Raw genomic sequence first — 7,950 nt, 5'->3', positions numbered from 1 at the left:
ACCTAGGCCGGCCTCAGACTTGCTATCCTCCTTCTTCAGCCTCCCAAGTCTCTAGGGTCACAGGCTTGGCCCCAGTGACAGATTCCCTCAAACCTGTACATGGCCACAAATCTCTCTGGGGAGAATGGCTCTCACCACTTAATCACCCTGGCAACCCCATTTCTAATTCTGTCCCCCGGGGCACCAGGTTAGTGATGGGGTCACCTCTCACACACCTGTTGGCCATTTTATAAAAAATATTTTTTGGTTGTAGTCGGACACACCACCTTTATTTATTTATTTTTATGTGGTGCTGAGGATGGATCCCAGTGTCTCACCAGTGCTAGGTAAGTGCTCCACCACTGAGCCCCAGCCCCAGCCCTTGTTGGCCATTCTTACATCTTCTCTGGAAAAATGTCCATTCAGGTCTTTTGCTCACTTTTTAATCCGATTTTTTTTTGTAAGTTTGTACTTATTTTTTATTTTTTGTGGTGCTGGGGAAGATTTTTTGGTTTTATTTGATATCGAGTTATGTGAGTTCTTTCTGTATTTTGGGTATCACTCTTTTGCCAAATATGGTGTTTGCGAATATTCCTTCCAGTCTGCAGGCGGCTCTTGGTCTTGTTGACAGTCTCCTCTGGTGGGCAGCAGCCTTTGAGTCTGACCTCCCCCTTGCTTACTTTTGCCTTGGTGGGCTGAGCATTTTGACCTTGCTGGGACTGAACCTAGCCTCAGCCAGGCAGCAGCCCTGCCACCACCACCACCTCGGCTCTTGGGGCAACATCCACAAGATCATTGCCAAGGCCAATGTCAGGAGGCTTTCTTCCTGTCTAGGATTTTAATAGTTTCAAGTCTTACATTTGAGTCAAGTTTGTGTATGTGTTAGATGACAGTCCAATTTCATTCATTGGGATGTGGAATCTACCTTTCCCATCATTTGTTGATACCCCTGTTGAAAATCAGTGGACTGTACATGTTTGGGCTTATTTCTCAGTTTGCTATTCTGTTCCCTTGGTCTGTGTGTCTCTGATTATGCCAGGACCACACTGCTCTGATTACAATAGTTTTATAATATAATTTGAAATCCGGTCACACATCATGGCCAAGGGAGATTTATCCCTGAGATGCAAGGTTGGTCCAAATATCTACAGACTAATCACTGTTATATATGACACTCACGTGATGAAAGATAAGACCACATGATTACCCCATAAGTGCAGAAGAAGTGTTTGACAGAGTTTAACCATCCTTTCTTGATAAAAAGTGTCAACAACTCAGGTATAGAACACAGTCTCCTAAACATGATAAAGCCCATAGTCAGCAAGGAGAAAAACAGAAAGCTTTTTCTCTAAAACAAGAATAAGAAAAGGATGTCCACTCTCATCACTTCTATCCAATATAGTCAGTTCTAGAAGGATTAGCAAAAGCAATCATATAAGAAAATGAAACAGAGAGCATTCAATTGAAAATAAAATTTTTCTTTCAGTGTGTGTGTGTGTGTGGTGCACACGCACCAGACAAATGCACTACCACCAAGCCACATCCCCAGCCCACGCCATCCAAATTGGAAAGAAGACGTCAAGTTATTCTGTTGCCTATAATATGATCCTATATGTAGAAAATGTTAACTCCAGAAAGAAAAAAAAAAAAAAAACAACAACTATTAGAACCGGTAAGTGAATTCAGTAAATTTGCAGGATACAAAATAAACATACAAAAAATCAGTTGCATTTCTTTACAATAATGAAAAATCAAAAAAGGAATAAAGAAAATCTCATTTACAAAAAAGCATCAAAACCAATAAAATTCTTAGGAGCAAATTTAACCGAGGACATGAAAGACCTATACACTGAAAACTAGAAAACATGGAAGAAAAAGAAAAAAATGTAAGACACAAATAAATAAAAAGTATTCCTCGTTCATGGACTGAAAGATTTAATATTGTTTAAATGCCTGTCCTACCCATGGTGATCTACCGATTGAGCACCATCCCTATCCTATGGCATTTTCCACAGAAACAAAAAAGCTCTAAAATTCACAAGAAGCACAAAGGACTCAGACTAGCCAAAGCCGTCTTGTGAAGGCAGAGCAGGTGGAGACCCCACACGCCCCGGGTCCAGCACAAGGGCTTGTTGGGCCCAGGTCCGAGCTGTCACTAGAGAGAAGGCTGGGTGAGGAGGGTCTACGGGAACTTCCCTAATATCTTTGTAACTTTCCTGTAAACATAAAATCATTTCTAAATAAAAAAGAATTGGGAGCATGACCCGTGTGTGGCCAGGAGAGATCTTGAAGGACTTTTGCTCATTGAAAGACGGAAGCACATCCACCCGCTGTCCTCTGTCACAGCTGACATCACTGCCTGGCTGGCTCTGGGCACAGGTGGGGACTGAGGGGCCCGGGCTCCCAGGAAGACCAGCAGGGCTGCAGCCCCCTCTGCTATGTTGCCCCGGCCTGTGAAGTTATAGGATCCCCATGGCTATGCCTGGTCTCCACTCTGATCTGTTCCTTAACCCAGGGGTCTAAGCACTTTCCTGCCTTGTGGGCCCAAAGCAGGGGAACCTAATGGCAACCCCACAGATGTTGGTGTCAGCCTGTGGTCAATCCCGGCTCTGACACTGACTGCCACACGTCTCCCCTCAGCTCCCTTCCTCGTGTAAGGGTGGGACTGTGACACTGCCACCATGTTGAATGCACACATCCAGGTGGCCAGGCAAGCCGGCCAGGGCATGTGCTCTGGGCCTGTGTGCAAGGTGGGAATAGGAATGGGGGCCCTGGGAAGGGGGGCCAGATACGAGGCCTCACCCCTTCACCCTCCCTCCCCGCACGTCTGCACTGTGTTCTATCCCAGGGCTGCAAGAAGCAGCACCCGGGTGCATCTCTCTCTCTTTGCACACACAATCTCATCTTCCTAATAATTCCAGAGACTCGTCAATTCATTGTCATCCCCTCCATCCCGAAAATACAGATACACTGACGGGGTATAAAGCAATGTGAGCAATGATGTCTTTTCCCACTAAGGAAAGGTACGGATAACTGTTTGACCAACACTTAAGGCATCAATTCCAAGTATTTGAAGTCTCCTAAAATTGTCAGTTAAAGTGAAAGACCGGTGCCTTCACACCACCCTGGACTCCATCTGCTCCGGACCAGCCTGGCCTGGCACTCCCACCGGCAAGTGGAAAGCCCTGTTGCCTCTGAACCTGGAGGGTTGGCTCCTCGCCTGTGCTGAGCACGGGGAGGGACAGGCCGACTCAGCGCAGAGCCAGCCACAGCCCACGGAGCTGAGCACGGGGCAGTGTAGACTCCTGCCCAGGGACAGGTGTGCAGTGGGCCATCCTGCGAGGGGTGGTGCAGCTGTGAACGTGGAGCTGCAGTGGGAGGGGCTGGGCCTCCCCTAATCCCCAGGGGATGTGAGCAGCAAGAGCCAGCAAGAGCAGGGCGTTTTCTGTGTCCTTTAATGACTTCAAAGTCACCCATTCTGCTACTGTATTCTTTAAAACTTTAAAGGCATACTTCCTTAAAGATGAAAGTGACTCTCCCATTTCCCTGAGCGTAGAGAGAATTTAGAATGTGAAACTGTCACCTCTTCCCTACCCCCTCGTACTTGTTAGACCAGTTGGGGTTAATGTCAGCTTCAGCAGAAAGCCAAAATAACACGCCACAAACAAAATGAATCTTCATCTCGCCCATGGAAACAAAGTCCTAGGGAAGGAGCTGGCCAGTGGGTCCTTCTGTCCAGGTGATGAGCATTGTTCCAAGATGGTGGCCCTCTGGCCCACTCAGCAGCACAAGGAGAAAATGAAGAACCCTTCCCAGAAGGCACCGGGCCTCCTCCCACCCTCTTGGACACTTCTAGTTGCAAGGGAGGCTGAGAAATGTGATCATCATCTGGGGAGGCCTCATGCCCAGTGCATAAATCAGGGGTTCAATGACCAAGGGACCATGAGTATTTGGGGTTGTGTTAGTCAGTTCTTCATTACTGTAATGAAATACCTGAGATCATTGGTTCACAGATAGGAAAGGTTTATTTTGGCTCATGGTTTTGGAGTTTCAGTCCATGGTTTGTTGGTACATAGTTTTGGGGGCCCTGGTAAGGCAGCACATCACAGCAGGAAGCAGATGGTGGAGCAGGCCACTTGCCTCACAGAGGCCTGGAAGCAGAAGCAGGAAGAGAAGGGGCCAGGGTTCCAGCGTCCCTTCAAGGCATGTGCTAGCGACCTAACTCCTGCCCACCAGGCCCCACCTACCTCATGAAGGTTCCTGCCACCCAACAGCACCAAGCCAGACAAAGCCTTTAGCGTGGGCCTCTGAGGACATTCAGACCAGACCCATGTCACTGAAGGGTCGACCTGCAGTGCACCTGGCGCAGGCAGATGGGCCACTCACCTGCAGAAGCCTTGGGGTGTCTGATTCCCTGGCTCATCACGCCTTCTCGTTCTGTTTTTTTTTTTTTTTCTTTTTGGTTCTGGGGATTGAGCCCAGGTGCACTAAACCCTGAGCCATGTCCCCAGCCCTTTTTATTTTGAGGCAGGGTCTTGCTAAGTTGCTGAAGCTGGCCTTGAATTTGTGCCCCTCTGCCTCAGCTTCTTGAGACTCTGGGATCACTCTGAGGGCACCATGCCTGACTGCCATGCACATCCATGTGCCAGTGTTTGAAGGCCTGCCTCCGCCCTCTTATGTGTCCACCCGGACGGGGCTGCTGGGTCAGGCAGTACCTCACTGCTGGACTCTTCAGAATTGCCCCCTTCCATTCCTCAGCAGCTGTCCTGCTACTGACGCGCAGGGTCCCTGTTCTTCCCCAATCTTGCCAACACTTGCTCTTTTCCCTTCCTTTAAATTACGGCCACTCTGCAGAGGTGAAGTGGTGCCCCCGTGTGGCTCCTCTGCCCATGGTGCCCGATGACACTGAACCTCCCTGTCTACCCAAGTCCTTCCCGTTCTTAAATCAGCTTGCTCTTCTCGTTTGCCACCAAGTTGTGTGAGGTTTTTATATGTTCTGGATACTACATCTTTACTTATCCACTTATTTACTTTTCCATGCTGGGGTTGAACCAGGGCCCCCACATGTGCCTGGCCAGTGCTCTGCCTTCCTGGTCCAAGTTTCTTGATACTGTCCTTTGATGTACAAAGATATTAATTTTGATGAAGTTGAATTTCAGCCCTCTTTCCTTACGATTTAAGGATCCACTGCTAAAACCAAAGTCTTATAGGTTTACCCCTATGTTTTCTTATCTTTAGGATTCAATCCATTTTGTATATGGTATGAGGTTGGGGTGCACTGTTTTGGGGTTGAATCCAGGGCCTGGTGCATGCTGAGAGTGAGCACTCTCCCACTGAACTCTCCTACCCTCCCGAGGATAGCCCCTACCCCCAGGACATTCTTTTGCACGGGGATATCGTTTTGCCCCAGTACCACCTGTTGAAATGACCCCCTTCCCCCTTGCTGAAGTCGACCCACAACTGCTGATTTGAGGTTTCTTAGGAATCCCCACTTCTATCCTGTGGATCTTCATGCCTGTACCTCACCCGTACCTCACTGTTCTGCTCATAGTAACTGCAATTTTGAGACCAGGAAGAGTGATGGGTCTGGTCATTTCCCTACGGACTTTAGGATCAGTTTTTCTGTGTCTTTAGAAAAGCACCTGGAGTTTTTTTAGAAATTGCATCAAATCTGTGGGTGAGGCTGGGTGGTGTTGCCACATCAATCACATTGAGACTTCCAATCCATGAACACAGAATGCCTTTCCACTTATTTAGCTCATTTCTGATTCTCATTACTATGTTTTGTAATCTTCAGTGTTCAAATCTTGCACTTTCTTGGTTAAATTTATTCCTAAGTATTTTATTCTCTTGTAAATTGGAGTTGCTTTCTTATTTTCAATTTTGGAGTCTCTACTGCTAGCGTACCAATTATAGCCTTTGTTTTTCTTTTGTGGTACTGGTCTTGAACCTAGGGACTCACATGCTAGGTAAGTGGTCTACCATAGAGCTATACCCCAGCCCCTGCCTCCAGCCCTTTTTAAACTTAATTTTGAGACAGGTTCTCACTAAGTTGCCCAGGCTGGTCTTGAACTTGAGATCCTCCTGTCTTGGCCTTCCAGGATGCTAGGATCACAGGTGCACCATGTCGCCTAGTTTTTTTTGGCTTCTGCAAACCACTGACTACTTTTCAGAGTTTCTGCTACAGAAAAAATGGAAAATACTCATAATCAAAAAAGAAACATAAATGAAAATGGATCACAGTTCTATTGCCCATGTTTGGCTGCCCCCCTGCTTGATTTCCACTATAAGATATTCTGTCTTGCTGATTTATGAATGTCGGTCTGTCCCTGGGAGTGTGTGGGCTCTGTGGCAGCTGAGGGTCAAGTTCATAGCAGGTCCCCCAGCATCAGGAGGGTGGTGCATGTGTGCTGCAGGGGGTGATTAGAGGGAAGGCTGCCTGAGGGCCTCCAACTACTCAGGCCTCACAAGTGTCCTTCGAGGCAGGGCCTTACTGTTCTAGTCCCACAGGTTGGACACTGAGACACTTGTCTTCCAGCGACCAGCTTCTCCCAGCTGTGGCATGGCTCACTCTGTGTTCACCTGAGCTCCAGGCTGAGCCAGAGGCCTTCCCACTCAGGGCTTTTAGGGGCTTCACTATTGCTTCTGCACAAACAGGCTTCCACTGGGGGGCAGAGAGAACTGGGGTGTGAGACAGCTCATCAAGTTCTGTCCCTCGCTCCATGGCTCCCACCCTGCTGTTTTGTTTTGCCATGCCGAGGCTGCAACCCAGGGCCTCGCGTGTGCTAGGCAAGTGCTCTGCCACCGAACCACACCACACCCGCCCTCTTCTAAGAGAACCAAGTTATATGTTCTGGATACTATAACGTGTCTCCCCCCAGGAGAAAGGTGAGCCCACATCTGGCTCAAGTCACAGCCCAGGTTTGCAAGGCCACCTTCATTTTCACCTGGACAGTGGGTGTAACAGTCCCTACCTTGGAGGACTGCTCAGGGATTCAGCAAACTGACAGTGCCTGGCACCCAGAAGCTAGTCCTTAATTATATACATAGAAACCTCTGCTCCCTGAGCACTCCAGTTTTCCATAGCCCAGGCTTTGCTTGATGGATAGAAATTTATTACTAATTACTATTATGAGTGATCAGTTTCCTGGGGCAAGGCTCATGATAACTGAACTTTCAAGAAACTGAGGTATAAACTGTAATGTCACTGCTGTGTGTCTCAAGAGGCACTGTATTGCCGCAGTCCGGCTGCAGCAAAATAACCGGGGTGTGACGAATAACTTGTGTACGTTGATACAGCAGGAGTAGGAGCCGTTTATTGCAGGACAGGAGCAGTATTTATACATTCCACACAGCTTGTCTAATTAGCATAAACTAGATACATCAGTCAACCAATAAGGAATCTCCACACTTAATGGCTCGCTTTTGTTACTTCTCAAACCACTCCCTCTGGCATTTTGCCAGGCACCATCCAGATTTGTTTACGAACTCTAACATTCCCCTGGCTAAATGCCAGGTGTTATTTTGACTTGTTTACAGACTCCAACACTGTATATGAAGCTGGGGGAGTCAGGTGAGGGCCTGGGCCTTGTACTGGCCAAAGCATGGCTATGTGGCCTCCAGGAGGGTCTCAACAGCAGGAGGACAGGGTGGTGTCTTAGCTGGTGGAGGTCTGGCTGCAGTGAAGTCTACAGATGGAGGCCTGAGGCACAACCATCAACCAAGGGCTCTGCTCGCATGGAGCAGTCATGGAGGTGGAGGGGAGACAGTACATACTTCAGGCATAAAATACCAGGGGAGGGGTGAGTGACATAGAAGGAGGGGATGTCACAAGCCTGGCTTGGGCGCATGGCCCAATCCCTTCCCACAGCTGCCCTTTGACAGAGGAAGAAACCAGGCTGCGGAAGTTAAGTGGCTTCACTTGGGGCATTTGTCCCTTTAAAGTGGCCCTGGAGGCCTGACTTCAAGCCT

This window comes from Marmota flaviventris, chromosome 13 (genome assembly GCF_047511675.1).
Source record: "Marmota flaviventris isolate mMarFla1 chromosome 13, mMarFla1.hap1, whole genome shotgun sequence".
Lineage (NCBI taxonomy): Eukaryota > Metazoa > Chordata > Mammalia > Rodentia > Sciuridae > Marmota > Marmota flaviventris.
This window is presented reverse-complemented; position numbering follows the sequence as displayed.